The 24,075-nt window shown below is 36.2% G+C and overlaps 2 protein-coding genes across 4 annotated transcripts in view; both read left to right on the top strand.

Moving 5' to 3' along the window:
- Positions 1–14,461, top strand: part of slc9a1a (solute carrier family 9 member A1a) — a 407,815-nt gene extending 393,354 nt beyond the window's left edge. The window contains exon 7 of the transcript XR_015512082.1: positions 14,401–14,461. The gene's annotated coding sequence lies outside the window, so the exon portion shown is untranslated. The remainder of the gene's footprint in view (positions 1–14,400) is intronic.
- The window catches only part of LOC101882461 (mannosyl-oligosaccharide 1,2-alpha-mannosidase IA), a 356,204-nt gene that overhangs the window by 287,115 nt on the left and 45,014 nt on the right, over positions 1–24,075 (top strand). The gene's annotated exons all lie outside the window — the stretch shown is intronic.

Raw genomic sequence — 24,075 nt, forward strand, 5'->3', positions numbered from 1 at the left:
CACTTTGAAAATACAGATAATTTGTGCTTGATGTTAGTATTTAAATTCCTTTCAGCTGAATTTAACTAAGAGCGGCTCTGTCCCAGATAGCGCACCGGATTCAGAGTTGAATTGTCATCTTTTATGCATGTATTTTAGAGTCTGTTGAGTTGAGAATCTGCACTGAAGTCTCTTCACTGCACTCTTGAGTCTCTGCGACAGCCGGATGAACTTCATGCTGGTTTGTGTTGCTGGAGGGAAATCATCGACTTCACATGAATGTAAAGGTTAAATATGTGGAAGGAGCTGCAGTCCCTGTGGGTTTGCTCTTTTTATAAAGCTGCAGATGAAGGCGAGCGCTTTTCCTCTGCATCTCGGGTTGTTTTGACCTGTAGCTTCATCGTTCGGGGTTTCTCAGGATCACAGTCTGCTGTAATTGAAAGAGCGTCGCTCACTGAAATCAGCATCAGCTTCTCTGCTTTCTTAAAAGGGTTTAAAGTGAGCTGCTTTGATGTGTTTGGGAGTCCCACAGGGAAGAAATATTCCAACATGTTAATCAATGAGCCTCCAGCTGCTGGATCTGGGCTTTTCATGCGTTATATTACACTTTTTCTTTTACATCTCCTGGGCAACTAAAAAAGAAACACTGAGCTGCTTTTAAATAAATAAATAAAAGCTTAAAATATAAAACAACTGTTTAGGATATAACAAACAAGACAAGTTTTAAAGGCTGCAAAATTCAAATAACAAAATCACAACTTTAGCATTTCAAGCATGCATTGATGACTAGAAAAATAATTGATGTGATTTTCCTAAATATTCACCAGCAGACTTTGCAAAAAATAATAATAATAAAATAATAAATGCTCTAAACAACAGCATTTTTATTTCAAAACTGTAATACATTTTTAAAACTGCAATAATTTTTCCAATTTTTTTAGACATCTGGAAAAACAAAAACCCTATTCTTTTAAACTTCAGTAGAGTTAATAATTTAATGTTTGCTGGAATAACCCTGATTTCCAATCACAGCAAACCAATGCATTTGTTGTTCTGACCAAATGTGATTTATTGAAGACTAAATGATCTGGATAACAAGATTTTTTATCAAAAATATGATCACATCTTTATAGAATATTGCAAATATGAAGATTTCTAGAGATTGCTAAACACAAATACCATCATTGTTTGACTTGATTTCATCATTTGAAGCATGCATTGATCACCAGAATATTGATTGATTTAAATTTTTCTGACCAGCATGACAATGGCAGCTGGACACAACCATTGCAATAAAATAAAATAAAATAAAATAAAATAAAATAAAATAAAATAAAATAAAATAAAATAAAATAAAATAAAATAAAATAAAATAAAATAAAATAAAATAAAATAAAATAAAATAAAATAAAATAAAATAAAATAAAATAAAATAAAATAAAAATAAAAAAAATAAAAAAAATAAAAAAAATAAAATAAAATAAAAAAAAATAAAAATAAAAAAAAATAAAATAAAATAAAAATAAATAAAATAAAATAAAAAATAAATATAAAATAAAATAAAATAAAATAAAATAAAATAAAATAAAATAAAATGTGCTCTAAACAACCATATTTTAATTCAAATTTTAATAAGCGCCATAAGAATTAAACAAAAAATAAATAAAAAAATCAAACACATAACTATATTGTCTTTTAAGGTTTATTTTTCTATGCAATAATAAAAATTAAACCATTTGTTTTGGACATTTAAGAAAACGCAAACCCCTTCTTAAACTTCAGTAGAGTTAGTAACTCAATGTTTAGTGGAATAACACTGATTTTCAATCACAGCAAACCAATGCATTTGTTATTCTGACCAAATGTCATTTTCGGAAGACTAAATTCTCTAAATAACAAGATTTTTATCTAAAATATGATCACATCTTTATAGAATATAACATATAGGAACAGTTCTAGAGATTGCTAAACACAAATACCATCATAACTTTATCATTTTGAGCGTGTATTGATGACCAGAATATTAACTGATGTAGTTGTTCTTCGATATTTGCTAGCCTGATAATGGCAGCAGGTCACGGTCATTGAAAAAATTAAATAAAATATAAATAATTGCTCTAAATGACATATTTATTTCATATTTGTCATAAATTACCATATATTTTTTTAACTTCTGGGAGAACAAACCCCCCCCCCCTTTTTTTTTTTTTTACTTCAGTAGAGTTAATAATTCAATATTTAGTGGAATAACCCTGATTTTCAATCACAGCAAACCAATGCATTTGTTATTCTGACCAAATGTCATTTTCTGAAGACTAAATTCTCTAAATCATATATATGATCACACATTTTTAGAGTATAACAAATATGAACATTTGCAGAGATTGCTAAACACGAATACTATCATGTGTTTGACTGTATTTTATCATTTCATGCATTGATGACCAAAATGTTAACTGATGTAGTTGTTCTTCAATATTTGCTAGCTTGATAATGGCAGCAGATCACGGTCATTGAAAAAAAACTAAAATAGAATATAAGTAATTGCTCTAAATTACATTTTTAATTTAAATTTGTGATAAATTACCTTATATTTGCACATATAGGAGAACAAACCCCCCCTTTTTAACTTCAGTAGAGTTAATAATTCAATATTTAGTGGAATAACCCTGAGTGATTTTCAATCACAGCAAACCAATGCATTTGTTATTCTGACCAAATGTGCTTTTCTGAAGACTAATTTCTCTAAATAACAAGATTTTATCTAAACTATGATCACATCTTTATAGAATATAACAAATAGGAACATTTCTAGAGATTGCTAAACACAAATACCATCATGACTTTATCATTTTGAGCATGCATTGATGACCAGAATATTAATTGATGTAGATGTTCTTCAATATATGCCAGCATGATAATGGAAGTGGGAAACTGTTATAGGAAAAAAAAAAAATTTTAATTGCTTTAAACTACATTTCTAATTTAAAATTGTAATAAATTACCATATTTTTGGACATCTGGAAGAACAAAAACCCTTTTTTTTTTCTCTTCAGTAGAGTTAATAATTTAATATTTAGTGGAATAACCCTGATTTTCATTCACAACAAACCAATGCATTTGTTATTCTGACCAAATGTCATTTTCTGAAGACTAAATTCTCTAAATATCAAGATTTTTATCTAAAATATGATCACATCTTTATATAATATAACATATAGGAACAGTTCTAGAGATTGCTAAACACAAATACCATCATGACTTTATCATTTTGAGCGTGTATTGATGACCAGAATATTCACTGATGTAGTTGTTCTTCAATATTTGCTAGCTTGATAATGGCAGCAGATCACGGTCATTGAAAAAAAACTAAAATAGAATATAAGTAATTGCTCTAAATTACATTTTTAATTTAAATTTGTGATAAATTACCTTATTTTTGCACATATAGGAGAACAAACCCCCCCTTTTTAACTTCAGTAGAGTTAATAATTCAATATTTAGTGGAATAACCCTGAGTGATTTTCAATCACAGCAAACCAATGCATTTGTTATTCTGACCAAATGTGCTTTTCTGAAGACTAATTTCTCTAAATAACAAGATTTTATCTAAACTATGATCACATCTTTATAGTATATAACAAATAGGAACATTTCTAGAGATTGCTAAACACAAATACCATCATGACTTTATCATTTTGAGCATGCATTGATGACCAGAATATTAATTGATGTAGATGTTCTTCAATATTTGCCAGCATGATAATGGAAGTGGGAAACTGTTATAGGAAAAAAAATAAAAATTAAAAAAAATAAATTGCTTTAAACTACATTTTTAATTTAAAATTGTAATAAATTACCATATTTTTGGACATCTGGAAGAACAGAAACACTTTTTTTTTCTCTTCAGTAGAGTTAATAATTCAATATTTAGTGGAATAACCCTGATTTTCATTCACAACAAACCAATGCATTTGTTATTCTGACTAAATGTCATTTTCTGAAGACTAAATTCTCTAAATATCAAGATTTTTATCTAAAATATGATCACATCTTTATAGAATATAACAGATATGAACATTTCCAGAGATTGCTAAACACAAATACTATCATGACTTTATCATTTCAAGCATGCATTGATGTCCAGAATATTCACTGATGTAGATTTTCTTCAATATTAGCCAGCATGCTAATGGCAGCATCATTATCAGCAGTGTGAATGTGTGTATTGTCTCCATCTGAGCTGATATTCCTGCTTGAGTTCAGGTCAAGGAGAAACGGCTGAAAAGAAAAGAAAAACGCTGTCGGAAGATTTGTTTAGTTTGGCAAACGCTGTTGACTGCGGTGCATGACTCTTGTGTTACTATGGCAACCCAGAAATAAGAGGTTGAGATGGGAAAGGAGCCGAACAAAAGGAGCGTGACACATTTGTTGTCAAGTCCCTCCTGGCTCCGGCTCCAAATCGCTCAATACCCATAATGCCGAGCTGGACTCACTTCTGCTGCGTCGCATCTGATGCTTTGATTTGCATTCAAATGATTGAGGGAATAATTGTGATGCTTTATGGGGACATGATCCCATTTGTTCCTGCAGTGAAATCTGATATGTTACATTTGCATTTACTCATTTAGTGGACGTTTTCATCCGAAGTGACTTATAAATTAAATTACAATAAATGCTTTACACCTGCCCCGCCCCTCGCTGCTCGCGCCTCTGCATCTACGAGTGCGCAAACGAGTTCTGCTACAGAGATCGCGGAAGATGTGTAGCAAAAGTCAGAGCGCGAAAGACTTAGGGCTCTATTTTGACGGTCCATGCGCAGAGCGCAAAACGCAGGGCGCAAACGCTTTCAGGGTGTGTCAGAACTCGTTTTTGCTCATTTAAGGACGGGAAAACCTGCTTTGCCCCATGGCGCATGCATGGTCTAAAAGGGTTGAGTTTATTTTATTAATGAGTTATAGGTGTGTTTTGAGAATAAACTAATTAGAGCCTCATCTCCCATTCCCTTTAAGAGTCAGCTGCATTGTGCTATTTATATTTCGCTATTTACAGGACGCAAAGTAAGTCTAAGTGTAAAAACTGAGCATTTCACAAGCAAACAGTTCACAGTTAACATTTTTTTTAACAGAAAACTGTTAAACAGAGCATCTACTGCGTAAGATTGAGAGATAATGGATCTACTTTCACATTTGCTCTTGTATAAGGAAACCTTTACGCACAGACATCAATTAGTCTATAAATAATTTATTTTGTTTGTTAAGCGCAAATATTTGCTTCAAAACTATTTATAAATTCAGTTCCAATTTCCAGCAAACGAATAAATGAATAATAATAACGAAGTGTGGTCAAAAACCTGAGTTATATCCTAAAACACATGCTGTGCCCCATATGGTCTAAAACCTGACAGGTGGGCAAATCTAAGCTTGTTTTAAATAAAACAAATATAAATATGGATATAATAAATAATACTGCTAATAATAATAACATTATACAAAAGCAAATTGTTATGAATTAACTGAAAAAGCCTCCCAAGTTGAAGAAGACATAAAAGCAGTGATTTTTCATATTTATGTAGGCTAGAAAATAATATGTTTTGTAATATTTTAATCCTTTATATTTATATTCTATATCTATTCTTATTATATCCTATATATATCCTTAATATTTAAATTGTTTTCATATGTAAAGATATTTGCCTGTTGCTCTCTTGTGTGTATTAAGCAGTGTGTAAGCGAGGCGCAACTCTGCGCTGGAGTTTAGACCGGGTTTGTTTTGGTCTATTGAAAAATCTATTATAGTTTCTCAAAATAGCAACGCGGCAGCAATGCACCTCAGAACGCCTCCCTTTTTAGACCAGAACGCCTATGTGCGCACATATGAGCGCTAATGCATTTGCTATTTAAACAACGTAGCGCAACGCCTCAAAACAACTCTTGCGCCAAGCTGAAACTACCAAAAGACTACTGCACCACGCCTTGCGCCACACTGCGCCGGGTGTATGATAGGGCCCTTGTAGTTGAACTGACGAATCGAAGAGGTTGTGAGTGCCGAGCTGTGGTTGTAGAGCGAGGATGCAATCAAATTTGCCGTGCACACTTGTGTCTGTCATTTTGTATTTGTGAATGACATTTAACAAATACACAACTATTAATCTGCAACTTTAAAGTGTGTTGAATATTGCGTGTGTGTGTAAATCGAGGGATTCAGCTTTTCACATCAGAGCTGTGAGTGTACATTTTAACCTACACATACAAATATTATCACAAGAGCTCCCATTTAGATTTGCAAGCTCTCGAGTTTTGCTACTGATTTACCTTCATATTAGCCTGCCATAGTGTAGTAGACCAAAGACGGTTTACATTTTCTAACCACAAGATGGCGAAAGATGTGTAGCAAAAGTCAGAGCGCGAGAGACTTGTAGTTGAACTGACGAATCGAAGAGGTTGTGAGTGCTGAGCTGTGGTTGTAAAGCGAAGATGCAATCAAATTTGCCGTGCACACTTGTGTCCGTCATTTTGTATTTGTGAATGACATTTTACAAATACACAACTATTAATCTGCAACTTAGAAGTGTGTTGATTATTGTGTGTGTGTGCAAAATCGAGGGATTCAGCTGTTCACATCAGAGCTGTGAGTGTACGCATACACATATTATTATAACCAGTGCTCCCATTTAGGTTTGCAAGCTCTCGAGTTTTGCTACTGATTTACCTTCATATTAGCCTGCCATAGTGTAGTACAGGGGTTCCCAAACTTTTCAGCCCGCGACCCCCAAAATAACAATGCCAGTGACTCGCGACCCACAATATCCTCTGAGGTGGTTATAAATACAGAAACCTTGCATGCAATGACGCAGACACACCAATTAAATTTGTGTCAGTGCTTTAAATGTGCCAGAAAGTATAACCTGATGTTATAAAATCAAAATGCATCTGACGCTATTGCTGCCTTTAATATAATGTAATTACCCCAGGGGCGCAATCCAATAGAACTAGTAACTATAAGGTACTATAGTAACTATATAGTATATAGTAACTATAAACGACTATTTTTATTTTCAGTATAGTTATGGATAAAATATGTTAATTCTTATGGTTTAATAAAAATAAATAGATTTTTGGAAATCACCAGGCGACCCCCCTTCATTGCCCCGCGACCCCTCGGGGCGTCCCGACCCCCACTTTGAGAACCAATGGTGTAGTAGACCAAAGACGGTTGACGTTTTCTGTCCACAAGATGGCGACAGAACCGCATAATAAACCCTTACGCTTAGAAGATTATAACAGTCTGATTTCTAACTACAGCTGGTCAAATCATTATTAAACTGGTAAGCAATACCTGCCAACAGGAGTATCCCGCATTTCAGACTAGTCTCCCGTTTTAAGTTTATGTAGATTGAACATGAAAAATTTAAGTTGTTCCAAAAAATTTAAATTTTTGTCTCTTTTTTTTTTTTTTGTTAGCTCATTTTGAATATGTAAATTGAGCAAGTAGCATTTGTTGAGTGCCTACACTGTAAAAATCGCAGGGTTCGACACAATTCCCAACACAAATCGATAAAGTTATTCATTCATTCATTTTCTTGTTGGCTTAATCCCTTTATTAATCTGGGGTCACCACAGCGGAATGAACCACCAACTTATCCAGTGTGTTTTTACGCAGCGGATGCTGCAACCCATCTCTGGGAAACATCCACAAACACTCACTCAAACACACTCATACACTACGGAAAATTTAGCCTACCCAATTCACCTGTACTGCATGTCTTTGGACTGTGGGGGAAACCGGAGCACCCGGCGGAAACCCACACAGGGAGAACATGCAAACTCCACACAGAAAGGCCAACTGAGCCAAGGATTGAACCAGCAACCACTGCTTCGCCCCTCGATAAAGTTAACTCAACACTTTATGTTTCAAGAGTTCACACTTAGCTGATAATCAATAAAGCGTATTTGGCATGCTGTCCCGGGAGAGAGCCATGAGCTCGTAATATCCTCGAGCCCGGGGCTCCCTCCCATTAGAAGGGCGAGAGGGGAGTTCGAGGTCAGATAGGTCTCGAGAACTCCCCTGCTTGTCACCGTGAGAAGTGTGAACTAAGGTTGTATTGGGTGATAATTTGTTTTAGTCGATTGGCTATGGTTTATGTTTTGGACGGTGGGAGGAAACCGGGGAACCCGGGGGAAACCCACGCGAACACGGGGAGAACATGCAAACTCCGCACAGAAACACCGACCGGCCCGAAAGGTTGGACCGGCGGTGTTCTTGCTGTGAGGCAACAGTGCTAGCCACTGGGCCACCGTGTCGCCCGATCAGAAAAAGGAGGAGGATGAAGGGGTGGAAAGGGGGGAGCTTCAAGACGAAGATAACTGTAGTGAAAAACTCAGGTTATTTATAATGCTTCCGTAATCATCTAATAGGGCAGATTACGAAGTTAATTAGGAGCCAGCCGTGTTGATTATAAGCACGTGATCCTCTCGAAATTAGTTTATAAATAAACCGCACGTATTGAACATAAAAAAAGAAGTTATTCTAATGAAATCTCAATATTGTGTTGTTTAAGCTCATTTTAAATAAGTAGTTTGAACAAGTAAAAAAAAAAATATATATATATCTTTTTTTTTAGTGTATTGTGCTTTTTATAAATTCAAAAGTGGGTGTTTTTGCGTTTAATAGTTGCATTTCAGTCCAAAAACGTCAAAGTCGATTCTCAAGCATCAACTTTTCAATAGATTCTGTCAAAACACTACAAAAAATGCAGCACAGTGAGCTTCGGCAGTGATAAACAAGCGTTTCAGCATTTCTAAAAAGAGGAAAACTCAATTATGTGAATCTGCAGACGGTTTCCGCTCTCGCAGATGAATGGATGACACAGTTTGATGCATTTTCACAAATCCCATTTCATGTCCTGAAGAAGAAAAACACTCCAGAAATGGAGAAATGCACACAAAAAGTCAGTGCCATGTGAGACGTGGGTGAAGAAACCAAAACATGAACACATGGCTAGAAGCTCCGTTTTTAAGACAAAACCAGAATTCTCAAGAAAATGTGGGCGGCGTGAACAGAATCACTACATGAGTGAATGGAAACCTTGAGTTATGGACATTAGAGTAAAACTGCAGTTTTAATATGAAGTATATTTACTGGATATCTACTGGATATATCACATTTTACATATTTTTTATAAAAAGTTAAAATCAAATATCAAATATTTTTGTAAAGTGTTACTGGAAAAACACATAAATAGGAAAGAAAAGGCTCATCATTTATATACAGCTGAAGTCAAAATTATTCGCCCCCCTTTGAATTTTTTTATTTTCTAAATATTTCCCAAATTGTATTTATCAGAGCAAGGACATTTTCACAGTATGTCTGATAATATTTTTTCTTCTGGAGAAAGTCTTATTTGTTTAATTTCGGCTAGAATAAAAGCAGTTTTTAATTTTTTTAAAACCATTTTTAGGACAAATTGATTTGCCCCATTAAGCTATATATTTTCTTCTATAGTCTACAGAACAAACCATCGTTATACAATAACTTGCCTAATTACCCTAACCTGCCTAGTTAACCTAATTAACCTAGTTAAGCCTTTAAATGTCACTTTAAGCTGTATAGAAGTGCCTTGAAAAATATCTAGTCAAATGTTATTTACTGTCATCATGGCAACGATAAAATAAACCAGTTATTAGAAATGAGTTATTAAAACTATTATGTTGTGTTGAAAAAAAAAAGTGCTCTCCGTTAAACAGAAATTGGGGAAAAAATTAAACAGAGGGGCGAATAATACTTTTTAAAAAATTTTTAATTATTTTTTAGGGGTTTTCACCTTTATTGATAGGACAGTGGAGATATAGAGACAGGAAAGCGTGGGGAGCAGAGACAGGGGAAGGATCAGCAAAGGACCTCGAGACAGGAATCAAACTCGGGTCGCTGCGAGTATCTTGGTGCTATGTGACGACGCACCAACCACTAGGCTATTGGCGCAGACTCAGGGGGCTAATAATTCTGACTTCAACTGTATACTCACAGAATATATATGCAGTGAGAACGAAAAGTATTCAGACGCCTTAAAATTTTCACTCTTTAATATATTGCATCCATTTGCTGCAATATAACAAATTTAAGCTATTTAAGTTCATTTTTCCTCATAAATGTACACGCAGCACCCCATATTGACAGAAAAACACAAAAATCAAGTTCAAGTTCAAAGTTCAGCCCTGTGTGTGTGTGTGTGTGTGTGTGTGTATATATATATAAATTAAAAAGTAAAAAAATAAAACCAAACAACATAAATGAAAAAGCATGAATAAAAAATAAGATGAGCAATGTAAAAAATATGCCAATAAAAAAGAAAATTTGAGAAAAAGCACAAAAGTAAAACAAATAAATAAGAAAATAGTTTGAAATATTTGGATGGATGGATGGATGGATGGATGGATGGATGGATGGATGTATAGATAGATAGATAGATAGATAGATAGATAGATAGATAGATAGATAGATAGATAGATAGATAGATAGATAGATAGATAGATAGATAGATAGATAGATAGATAGATAGATAGATAGGATGCGACAGTGTACAGCAATTTTCAGATCTCTTCAGAGATGTTCAATAGGATTTAGATCTGGGTTCTGGATGGGCCACTCAAAGACATTCACGAGTTGTTGTTGTGAAGCCACTCTATTGATATTTATATCTGGTGGTGTGCTTTGGGTCATTGTCCTGCTGGAAGATGAACCGTCGCCCCAGTCTGAGGTCAAGAGCACTCTGAAGCAGGTTTTCATTCAGGATGTCTCTGTACATTGCTGCATTCATCTTTCCCTCTATCCTGACTAGTCTTCCAGTTCCTGCTGCTGAAACACATCCCCACAGCATGATGCCAACACCACCATGCCTCACTGTAGGGATGCTGTTAGCCTGCTGATGAGCGCTGTCTGCTTTTCTCCAAACGTAACGCCTGCCGTTCACTCCAAAGAGTTCAATTTTAGTCTCATCAGACCAGAGAATTTAGTTTCTGATGGTCTGAGAGTCCTTCAGATGCCTTTTGGCAAATTCCAGGCGGGGAGTGTCTTCCGTCTGGCCACTCCTCCAAACAGGCCTGATTGGTGGATTGCTGCACAGATGGTTGTCCTTCTGTAAGGTTCTCCTCTCTCCACAGAAGAACTCTGGAGCTCAGACAAAGTGACCTTGGGGTTATTGATCACCTCCTTGACTAAAGCCTTTCTCCCCACTCAGCTTAGATGGCCGGCCAGCTCAAGGAAGAGTCCTGGTGGTTAAACATCTTCCACTTACGGATGATGGAGGCCGCTGTGCTCATTGGAACTTTCAGAGCAGCAGAAATGTTTCTGTAACCTTCCCCAGCCTTGTGCCTCGAGACAATCCTGTCTCAAAGGTCTACAGACAATTCCTTTGTCTTCATGCTTGGTTTGTGCTTTGACATGCACTGTCAACCCTGGGCCCTTATATAGACAGGTGTAGCCTTTTCAGATCATGTCCAATCAGCTGAACTGCCCACAGGTGAACTCCAATGAAGCTGCTGAAACATCTCCAGAATGATCAGTGGAAACAGAATGTACCTGAGCTCAATTTAGAGCTTCACGGCAAAGGCTGTAAATACTGATGTACATCTGATTTTCAGCTTTTTATTTTTAATAAATTTGCAACAATTTCAAAAACTCTTATTTTCACATTGTCATTATGGGGGATTGTGTGTAGAATGTTGAGGAAATAAATGAATTTAATCCATTCTGGAATAATGCTGTACCAAAAAAAAAAAAGTGGAAAAAGTCAAGCGCTATAAATACTTTCCGGATGCACTGTACAGGCTTTTTTTTTCCCAAAGTGAACAAACTCTTCATTTCCATGCAAACAGCATCTTACAACACTTTAATTGACAGCAAACAACCCTTTTTCTGATCTACACACCTGTAAATGACATGCTTAAACTCTGAAACCACTACAACGTATATTTAATTAAAATCAGAGCATGCACAATTTGACCATCAGATAAAGCTGTAGTGCTGTATTGACTTGTGTTGTGCATCTGCAACTCAGAGGAAATTGCATGCATCCGTCCAGCAGTTTCACGCATCCCACAAGCGTTTGGCTGACATTAGCAGCTCAGTGAGGCTTCAACATCACACTAAAAACACACCGTCACCATTCTGGGTCTTTCACGGATCACTTGTTTGACAGCAGGAGGAAAATAAATCCATGACAAGCAGCCTCAGGGCTCACAATACAAACATTAACAAAACTAACTTACCCACTGTGGAAGTCAGAATTATTCGCCCTCCTGTGAATTTTGTTTTCTTTTTTTAAATATTTTCCCAATAATGTTGAACAGATTCAGGAATTTATCTCAGTATTTCATATATTATTTTTCTTTTGGGGAAAGTCTTATTTGTTTTATTTCAGCTAGAATAAAAGCAGTTTTTCATTTTTTAAAAATATTTTCAGTATTATTAGTCCCCTTAAGCAATATTTGTTTTTGATTGTCTCCGGAACAAACCACTGTTATACAATGACTTGCCTAATTACCCTAACTTTACCCTAATTAACTTAGTTAAGACAGTGTCTTAATGTCTTAATGTCACTTTAAGCTGAAAACTAGTGTCCTGAAGAATATCTAGTATAATATTATGTGCTGTCATCACTGCAAAGATGGATGGAGTGGTTAGGGTGTATAGATGGATGGATGGCTAGGGTTAAGATAGATAGATGGATGGATGGATGGATGGATGGATGAAACAGTAGATAAATGGATCGAACAGTAGATGGATGGATGGATGGTTTAGGGCCTGGGTTAGGGTTTGGTTTTTGGTTAGGATGGATGACTGGATGGGTTTGGGTTAGGATTAGGATGAAATAAGTGGGTTTGGAAAGATAGATGGGTGGATGAATGGATAGGTTTGGATGGATAGATGGATGGATGGATGGTTTGGGTTAGAGTTAGGGTTAGGATGATTGAATGGGTTTGGATGGATGGATGGATGGATGGATGGATGGTTTGGGTTAGAGTTAGGGTTAGGATGATTGAATGGGTTTGGATGGATGGATGGATAGATGGATGGATGGATGGATGGATGAAACAGTAGATAAATGGATCGAACAGTAGATGGATGGATGGATGGTTTAGGGCCTGGGTTAGGATAAATGGATGAATGAATGGATAAATTGATAGATTTGAATGGATGAATAGATGGATGGATGGTTTAGGGCCTGGGTTAGGGTTTGGTTTATGGTTAGGATGGATGGGTTTGGGTTAGGATTAGGATGAAATAGGTGGGTTTGGGTAGATAGATGGGTGAATGAATGAATAGGTTTGGATGGATAGATGAATGGATGGTATGGATTAGAGTTAGGGTTAGGATGATTGAATGGGTTTGGATGGATGGATGGATGGATGAATGGATGAATGGATGGGTTTGAATGGATAGATTAGGGCTTGGGTTTGGATTAGCTTTAGGGTGGATGAATGGGTTATGGTTTGGGTTCGAGTCAGGTTGAATGGATGAATGAAATAATTGATGGATGAATAGATGAAGGGGTTTGGATATATGGGTGCATAGATGGATGGATTGTTTGGGGCCTGGGTTAGGGTTGGCTGGATGGGTTTTGAATAGGATTAGGATGAATAGATGGGTTTGAATGCATGGATGGATGGATGGATGGATGGATGAATGAATGAATGAATGAATGAATGAATGAATGAATGAATGAATGAATTATTTGCATGTATGGATGGATGGATGGATGGATGGATGGATGGATGAATGAATGAATGAATGAATGAATGAATTATTTGCATGTATGGATGTATGGATGGATGGATGGATGGATGGAGAGATGTCCAGCACACAGGTCTCTGGACAGTTAGTTTATCCTCTTCCAGTGGTCTCCTCTTGTTCTGCTTCTCTTCTGTAAGGATGAGCTGTAGGATTCTCTGTCCACGCTGCACATCTCTTTACTCTCTACTCATGCAGAACACGGCCCATAATTAACCTCCCGTAAAGGACAGAACAAGAAGAGAAAACCTGGACAAAGTTAAAAGGGTCGCTGCATGTCTGACTGAGCCACATCTTCCTCCTTGGACAAAGAAAGAGAAAATTAAAGAAAAGCAGTGTGCTATATTTTAATCAGATGATTTTTTTTGGAAGCAGCGCCATTGTCGAGGGAAACTGTCTTAGAATCTAAATCTTAAAATGCTGTCTTGGGCATTGATTATGAATTTATATTCAGCAGAAGTTTTGTTCATCTTTTCTTCTCTATTGTGACTCATATCTGAGTGAAATGACTTTACTAACAAATGTAGGACGAGCCTTGATTTTGTCTATGGAGAATTGATGGCATGTGGTTTGCTACTGGTTGATATCATCTGATTGACACATTGATCTTATCCTGGCATCAGTAAACACTAGGGATGTAACGGTATCAGAATTTCACGGTACGGTAATACCTCGGTATGAATGTCACGGTACGGTATTTATTGAATCATTTACAGGAAAAAAACAAAACTTATGAAAATACTCCAAAAAAGTGCCAAAAGTGTCAATGACATACAAATTAGCCATCTATCTGTAAGCTTTAAAACAGGAACTTCAATTTTAATAACAAAAAATTATTAAACCATGTAAAAACAATAAAGTTTCAATTTAGTATTGTTGAAAACTCACATTCAACATTTAATCACACTCAGCCCATCTACACAGATGAGAGCTCTGCTAGTCGGACTTCTCATCAAGCATCTCCCGCTGGATCTAATCTCACTATATTTATTAAACGGGATATTTCATTTATCTTGTTGTCTTTATCTAACGACATATTCCCTGACTTCGGTCATTGGAATCTATTACTTGTTCTCAGGTAACGTGTTAAGTTAATGATTAATGTAACCACGTACATTCTGTATATTGACTGATCGCTTGCCTTTATTTCCTATAATGTATAAACTTATTGTATGTTATACTTTTAAAATGGCCATTATCGATTATTAAAACTGATACTCAGCAAAAGAGAGGGTGTGTTTCGTATTTTCACTGAAATTGAAAGGAGGCAGTTGTTATCGGCTCCGTTTTGTTATAAATATCCACACAGCGAAGATGACGCTCATCTTATGCAGCACGACGCCTCAACATGTCTGCTGTCTAAGTTGCTAATATTAAAATGAAAATAGGCAGTTCCTTAAATCATGTTTACATTTTATTGTTGAGAAAGTGAAACAACGAAGCCAGGGTGATGTGAATGAAGTTATAAAGTACACTGTTCCCTTTGAAGATTTACCCGTGTCCTCGGTATAGTCTGCTTTTCCATATCAAACTGAGAAGAAGAGATGCAGCCTTGATCAAACTTGCGAAGTCTGAACTTACAAGAAGAGGATGCAGGACTGAACTGTGCGTGTTAGGCTACTTAATATTCAGGAAAAGCCCCAATCAGAGAGGCGAACGTCTGCAGCCCCGCCTCCGTTTTCAGAAGTCTCCGTTTTCCATTATCCACACTTAGACATTATCCACACATTTCGAAACGCTCCGTTTTCGGCGCTCGAGAACTTCGGCGTAGTGTGGACGGTTGGCGTAACCGTAGCAAAACTTATGCGTTTTCAAACTAAAACGCATCAGTGTAAACAGGGCCTTAGAGTTTTCCAGCTCTTTTCATCCCCGCTTCTAGCAGCACACTCCATTTCCGCATTACTGGATCTGTAGCGACAACAGACCGCAAGGGATGATGGTCAAGCATGGGCTGATGGGTATTGTAGTTTTTGCTACCTCCCGTTCGCTTCATTCGCCTAAGCAAATTTTCTCAAAAGACCTATAGTTTTACCGAGTCATGCGACTTCGGTAATATCGAAAAAAATTAATATTGCGGTATGACGGTATTTACAATACCGTTACATCCCTAGTAAACACCAATCAGAAGAGATGTCATTTAATAGGAATGGGAAGTTATTAAAGGGCACCTGTTTCACTCCTTTTTCAAGGTTTAAGAGAAGGCTTTTGTGTCTCCAGAGTGTCTGTGTAAAGTTTCAGCTCAAAACACCCATCAGATTATTCATTAGACCTTTCAGAATATTGGATTTTCTGCTCTAAACACTATGTAGCTGTTTTTGTTGCCTGTGCCTTTAACACTAGTTCCCACCACCCAACATTACAACATGCTTCTCAGAGTGCGCCTCAATCTCTAGCTGCATCAGATAAACAGCACAGTGACAGACATGAAGGAAGCAGATCTCACTTAACGTTTGTGAGAAATACTACAGTAAGAACTCTACCAATGATTATTTGATGTATTTGTTGTGGAGTTAATTCAAGCCTTTCTGCAATGATGAGTCACACACAAAGTTCATGCACATACACACAGCCTTACACTTAGTGGACACACACAGCGTGCATGTTTAACTCTGCACTGTTTTTGCACAGCAAATGTGACTGGATACAGGTTAATCTCCACTGCTGTATTGATATCCGTTATGTTATGTACAAAATAAACCTGATTTAATGTCCACAAACCGGGATTGAAGCATCTTCTTTTTTTTCAATTGCACTGACACGCGGCTGTGATCCTAAAGATGGTAAAAGTGTGGTAATTTGCTGTTTTAAAACGTTTTAAACTCATTCTTAATCACATTTGATGATGATTGATGATCACAGCGAGCTGAACAGACTTTTTAATCCCAGTTGCTTTGGTCAATTCCTGTGTTGTTGATATGAATATATGCATTACTATGAAGACATGTCAATATGCGATTGTCAATCAATTCGGTGGGCAGTGAAACTGCTCTTTTATATCACGTTGTGGTCAGCCTCAAAATGGAAGGGATTTGGATCCTGTTTTAACTTCAGGAAATAAAAAAGAGACTTATTATGTGTCTATCATCCTAATATGACTGTGGACACACTATACTTACACACAGTTCTGTTTAAACAGCTTACAAAAGAGGATTTTCATCATAGGTGCCCTTTAAGCTAGTTATTAACCTAGAAAAATACTGTGATTCATAAATAAAATAAAACAAAACAAACTAAAATAATAAACAATAGTCTTGTTTTGTCCAGGTGCATCCTGAATATTCAGTTTAATAAGAAAAATTAAATTAAATTAAATTAAATGTAAAAAAAATTAAATTAAAAATTAAATTAAAAATTAAATTAAATTTAGGTGGCAATGCAGTGGCGCAGTAGGTAGTGCTGTCGTCTCACAGCGAGAAGGTCGCTGGTTCGAGCCTCGGCTGGGTCAGTTGGCGTTTCTGTGTGGAGTTTGTTCTCATGCATGTACATCATGCATGTTCTCCCTGCGTTCGCGTGGGTTTCCCCCACAGTCCAAAGACATGCGGTACAGATGAATTGGGTAGGCTAAATTGTCCGTAGTTTATGAGTGTGTATAGATGTTTCCCAGAGATGGGTTGCAGCTGGAAGGGCATCCGCTGCGTAAAACTTGTGCTCGATAATTTGGCGGTTCATTCCGCTGTGGCGACCCCAGATTAATAAAGGGACTATGTCGAAATTAAATTAAATTTAATTAAATTATAGTTTTGGCTTTTGTCCAGATGCATTCTGAATTTTCAGTTTTTTACATTTTTACACCATAATTAAGTGCAGAATCAGATCATAATCGATGAGATCAGTTATACACATGCATTCTCATTCACACAAACATTGTGCCAGTATTGCACTTCCCCAGTGACTATTTTCAAATATAAAAACCATAAAAAGCTGTAATGTATGTTTGTGCAGATTATGAGCTCATCATGAGTACTTCATCAGTTCAACACTTGAGAAAGCTCTCTCTGATTTGGCCTGATTAATGTCATTAAGCCAACATGATTGCACAGTAAGAACACTCAGAAGAGGAGGTAAACAAATCAATTTCTGCATCTGACGGAAACACACCCGCACTTTCCAAGGGGGGAAGAAAATAAGAGGAAAAATATCTGTTCACCGCAGGATTCTGTCAGTGTTGATGATGAATGATGGAGAGTAAAGGGCAACATTGGATCCCAACCAGTTCAGTGATGGGGAAATCTGTGAGCGGGCAGTGTGAAGCTGGAGATATATAAATATCTATGTACATATATAAGTACACCCCACACAAAATGATCTTTTAAATTAAAGTTTTGAATAAGATGTAAGGGCGGCATGGTGGCTCAGTGGTTAGCACTGTCGCTTCACAGCAGGAAGGTTGCTGGTTTGAGTACCGGCTGGACCAGTTGTCATTTCTGTGTGTAGTTTGCATGTTCTTCTCGTATTGGTGTGGGTTTCCTCTGGGTGTTCCGGTTTCCCCCACAATCTAAACACATGCGCTACAGGGGAATGCATTTTATTTATTTATTTATTTATTTATTTATTTATTTATTTATTTATTTATTTATTTATTTATTTATTTATTATGTTTGTATGTATGTATGTATGTATGTATGTATGTATGTATGTATTCATTTATTTATTTATTGTATATGTTTGTATTTTTATTTTATTTGTCTTTTGTCTTGTATTATTTATTTATTATTTATTTATTTATTCATTCATTTATTTGTTAATTAATTAATTTATTTATTTATTTATTTATTTATTTATTTATTTATTTTTGTATATATATGTTTCTAGTTAGTCTTTTGTCTTTTATTATTTATTTATTTATTTATTTATTTATTTATTTATTTATTTTTGTATGTATATGTTTCTAGTTAGTCTTTTGTCTTTTATTATTTATTTATTTATTTATTTATTTGTGCATGTATATGTTTGTAGTTTCAATTTATTTGTTTTTTATTTTTATTTGTTTATTTTATTTATTTCAATTTATTTTTTTTTTATTTCTATTGAAATAAATCCTCATTGCACTTAACAGCTTGTTAAGTATTTAATGATTATTGAAGGAATTATAATGCTTTATTTTGTTCACTCATCTTTATTTACAAGTAGCAGGGTATTTACAGCTACTGTATAATGTGTATGTTCGCATCTCGTCCGTTTGTGCCCCCCTACGTTCTTAATCCCTTAGTCCTGCGGCGGCGCCATACACAAGGGTAATAGTCGTTTTGAAGAGTCACCTACTGTACATTCACATACACTATCTTTCTCACACACTCTCTCTCTCTCTCTCTCTCTCTCTCTCTCTTTCTCTGTACACATGCACACATTTGTTTTTGGTGATTTGTGGGGACTTTTTACAGTCATAATGATTTTTCTACTGTTCAGACTGTATGTTATATCCCCCACTCTTAAATCCAACTCTCACAAGAAACACTTTCAAAATACTTCATTCAGTCTGATTTATGAGCCGTTTCCCCCCCAAAAATGTCCCAAAATTTACTAATATTGCTATACTGGTGTTGTACATTTAGTCCCCACATGTAATGAGTACAAGATGTGCACACACACACACAAACAGACAGCACACAGACACATCCACCACCGCGATAATTAACTGAAAAGCAATTGTTATGCTCCGGCGGATGTTATTCCTCTGCACAACACACACCGACAGATCCTCTCCAATACAATCACAGCAAAAGCAGGCAGACATAACACATTATCCTGAGCTAATGAACAGAAGATCGGTCTATATATCTGACTTCTGATGCTTCGGATGCGGCTTTAATTTATGTGCTCCTCTTCTTGCTGAAATAAAGTTTGCGGCGGAGTGTAGTGTGATGAATAATGCACCGCATGTTGAACTCAAGCGTCACCGAGAACAAAGACTTTGGATTTACAAGCTGGTAAACAGGCGGCGGGTCGATCCGTGTGCTGAAGTGACTTTGTTCTGCGGAGACTTGAAACAAACGCGGCGCTGCATCAAACAGAGATTCACCTGTGCTGGATCTGCTCAACACATGATACACACACAGCCAGCAAACATCTACCGTGATGAAACCCATCAACACGACAGCGAGTCCTGAACAAATACAACGCTATCTCATGCTAATTTGTGACTTTTTGATTCATTCATTCATTTTCATTTCAGCTTAGTCCCTTTATTAATCAGGGGTCGCCACAGCGGAATGAACCGCCAACTTATCCAGCATATGTTTTACGCAGCGGATGCCCTTTCAGCCGCAACCCAAAACTGGGAAACACACTCATTCACACACATACACTAATAAATACGCTAAATACACAATTTAGATAATCAATTCTCCTATAGCGCATGTGTTTGGACTGTGGGAGAAACCGAAGCATCCAGAGGAAACCCACGCCAACACAAGAAGAACATGCAAACTCTACACTGAAATGCTAGCTGACCAATGATCTCATTCATACAATTTAGTATGATTTGCTCTTCCCACCACTAGGGGTTTAGATTAAAAGAAGATGGCCAAATAAGGAATTTTCCGTCACAAACTAACAAATAAACCTGCCAAAAACATGCTCTGCAGCAGTGTCAAGAAAGAGAAATCACACCGTGCTTAAGGATGCATGCAGTATATAGTCAACATTTGAAGTAGATTAAAAACTTTAATCTGAGTTGTCCTAAAAGTATTGATTAGCACATATTCATTCATACATTTATTTTCTGTTCGGCTTAGTCCCTTTATTAATCCGGGGTCGTCACAGCGGAATGAACCACCAACTTATCCAGCATAAGTTCAACCGAGGCTCATTCTGGAAACGTAGCCCTGCAGACGTTTCTGGAAACCGCAAAATATGTCCCGGGAGGTACATATTTGTGCAATTTTTGTTTTTGCGAAGACTTTCGCGCCCGCGCTGTTCTTGCGTAAAAAGCCGACGGAGGCCGCTGTTGAGCAACGATCTGTCCGACTGACTGAATGAATGACTGGACTGGGTGGCCGGCCAATCGGCCGAGCCAGCCACCCTCCTCCTCCTCCTTCTTCCCTAAATCCAAGCGGCAATTTACAAAAGCCGTCCAGAAAAAGAAAAGCCCTCGTCCGATTTTGACCGCGTTTTCGGATTTCACCGCATTCTCGCCCCATTACGAACTCTTTCACTTTATTTTTTGGATTCTGTTTTGTGTCTTACCTGATTTCTGGAACCGCTCTTCCCCGGACTTGAACCCGGTCGTCGAATGCGGCCGGCTCCTCCTCCTCCAGGCCTCCGCTCCACCGACACGACGAGCTAACCGGACAAACTGGTTGCGGCGGGAAAGCCCTCTACACGGAGGAGGTGAGCCGGTGTAAGCGCGAGGAGGAGTGGTGCCACACCGCCCCGTAGTGTTCGCTTGAAAAAGCGAAATGCACCCATACTTACCCCCGGCCACGTAAATTGCGGCCTCCAGAAACGTCCGCGGGGCTACTATTTCAGAATGAGCTTGGGTTGCACATGTTTTACACAGTGGATGCCCTTCCAGCTGCAACCCATCTCTGGGAAACATCCACACACAGTCATTTACACTCATAAACAACAGACAACCCAGCATACCTGTACCACATGTCTTTGGACTGTAGGGGAAACCGAAGCACCCGGTTGCAAACGCAGGGGGAACATGCAAACTCCACACAGAAATGCCAACTGACCCAGCTGAGGCTCGAATCAGCGACCTTCTTGCTGTGAGGCGACAGCACTACTTACTGCGCCACAGCGTCACCTCTTATTCTTAACACTAGGAACACAAGAATCTTCTCAGGCAAAAGTTGCATGAGCAAAACGTGTTTTGATCAGGAGTGAAGGGTGACGCTTTAGGCCGCCTCCAGATCCACAGTGAGATGAGATGTGCATGTCTGAGAGAAGCACACGGATCTGTCACTTAAATGGCTCGGCCTGAACTTCGCTCTCTTGGAAGGCTTTGTGTATGTAATTTTTATCTCTATATTTAGTTTTGACAGGCGGAGCAGACAGCAGGGCCTCTGGGAGAAGTCCTGCTGCTCTTCACACTCATCCATCGCTCTAGTGTGTGTTTCTGGAGGTGCTGCATCTGCTTCAGGAGTCATCTTTGACCATCGGCATACTGTAGAGTCATTTAAGTTCGTGCTGTCAAAAGTATCGAGTTTGTTATTAATCAATACAGAAATGTTGTGTCTGTGTGCGTGAAATTTTTAACGACATTGTTAAAATATCGACTCATGAACTCCACAACAAATACATAAAATATTAAATCATTGATGAATTGTTGACTTCAAAACTAGCAGTGCGAGCTAACAAAATCAGTATGGTTAGTTGGGATTTTAATCCTAACTAACAGGGCCTTGTACTGTAAAATGCCACCTTTCATTCTGTTTCTCGCCTTGTTATTTTCTCCAGACGCATTTGGTCATTGTCGGGTACAGTAAATCACAGATGTTTTTGCTCTCGCAGGCTAAAGAGGCTGTTGTGTAAAGTGTTTTTTTGTTCTGCAGTCATCAGAACGGCTCCCTCAGGCTTTTACCAGCACTGTTATGTGGATTCTCCAGTACTACACTGACCATAATTACACATCAGCCTGTTATTCTGCAGGCCACAGTCTCTCTGCATGTGCAAACACAGCCTTCACTGCTCTGATATTCCGATCGGGGGGGAGGGGGGGGCATTCTGGTGCACTTTTTTTTCCTAAACCACCGTCTGAGAGCATCGGCACTGAAGGACAGATCCAATTCCAGCTGAAGAGGAGGAGACACCAGCTATATTAATAATTATTGTTATTTATAATAATAATAATAATAATAATAGTATTCATTATTATCATTATTATTATTGTTGTTGTTGTTGATAATAATAATAATAATAATAATAATAATAATAATAATAATTACTTTTAATATTATTGTTATTATAAATATTATTATTATTATATTATTAAAAACAACAACTATAATAATAATAATAATAATAATAATCATTAATAATTATGATAGTAATACTAATAGTTATAATATTAATAATAATAACAACAACAATACATTATTATTATTATTATTATTATTGTTATTATTATTATTATTTGTATTATTATTATTCATGTTAATAACAACAATAATATTAATAAAATAAATATTATTATTACTATTATTATTACTATTATTATTAATATTTCATTTTTGTATTTTTATTATTACTTTTAATAAAAAATAATAACAACAACAATAATAGATATAATATTAATATTTATATTATAAATGACAATAATGTTATGATTATGGTTATGATGATAATGATGATGATTAATAATAATAATAATTATTATTATAATTGTTATAATATTAATAGTAACAATGATATTTACAAATTTCATAAATTAATATTATTGTTGTTATTATTATTATTGTTCATTTTAATAACAACAATAATATTAATAAAAAAACATTAATATTATCATTATTACTTTTATCATTAATATTTCATTTTCGTTGTATTTATTATTATTAATTTTAATAAAAACAATAACAACAACAATAATAGTTATAATAATAATCAGAATAATAATAATATTTATAATATAAATGACAATAAATATTATTATTATTGTTATTATTATTATTAATAATAATAATAATAAATATACTAATAAAACAACTATTATTAATATTTTTCTTTAATTAAAACTATTAATATTAGTATCATTATTATTATTATGTTTGTTTTTCATTTTAATAATAATAATAATAATAATAAGCAGCTATTATTTTAAATAAAACTATTCATCATTATCATAATAGTATTTATTATTGTTATTATTATTATTATTATTATTAACAACCAACTTATTATTAGTGTCAGTCTTTTACATTAATAAAACACACACTCACATGAGCTCTGTGGACTCAAGCTGAACCTGTCATATAAGGCCAGCCTGACGTTTGAGCAGTAAAACCTCACACACCTTTCCCATCATCCCCTTCTATCCGAAATATCCAGAGCTTTTCACTTCCAGCTCCGTCTGACAGAGGCTTTCAAGACGGAGGCTCTTTTAACAAGGCCACAGAAAAGACAGACTGTCAGCTTCTATTTCAGAGATTTACTGTAGTAAAACCCCATGAAGAAGAGTTGCTGAATCTCTGAGCACCAGCAGAGGCTTTCGGGAGAAGCACTCTTCATGCTCAATTATCACGTGTGCATATTATATACAGATGAAGTCAGAATTATCAGCCCATTTTTCCAATTTCTGTTTAAGAGAGAAGCTTTTTGGTGGATTGGGGTGGTCCAGAGTGTAATTCAAAGGCTCGGTTGCGT

This window comes from Danio rerio, chromosome 16, assembly GCF_052040795.2.
Source record: "Danio rerio strain M-AB ecotype USA chromosome 16, GRCz13ab, whole genome shotgun sequence".
NCBI lineage: Eukaryota > Metazoa > Chordata > Actinopteri > Cypriniformes > Danionidae > Danio > Danio rerio.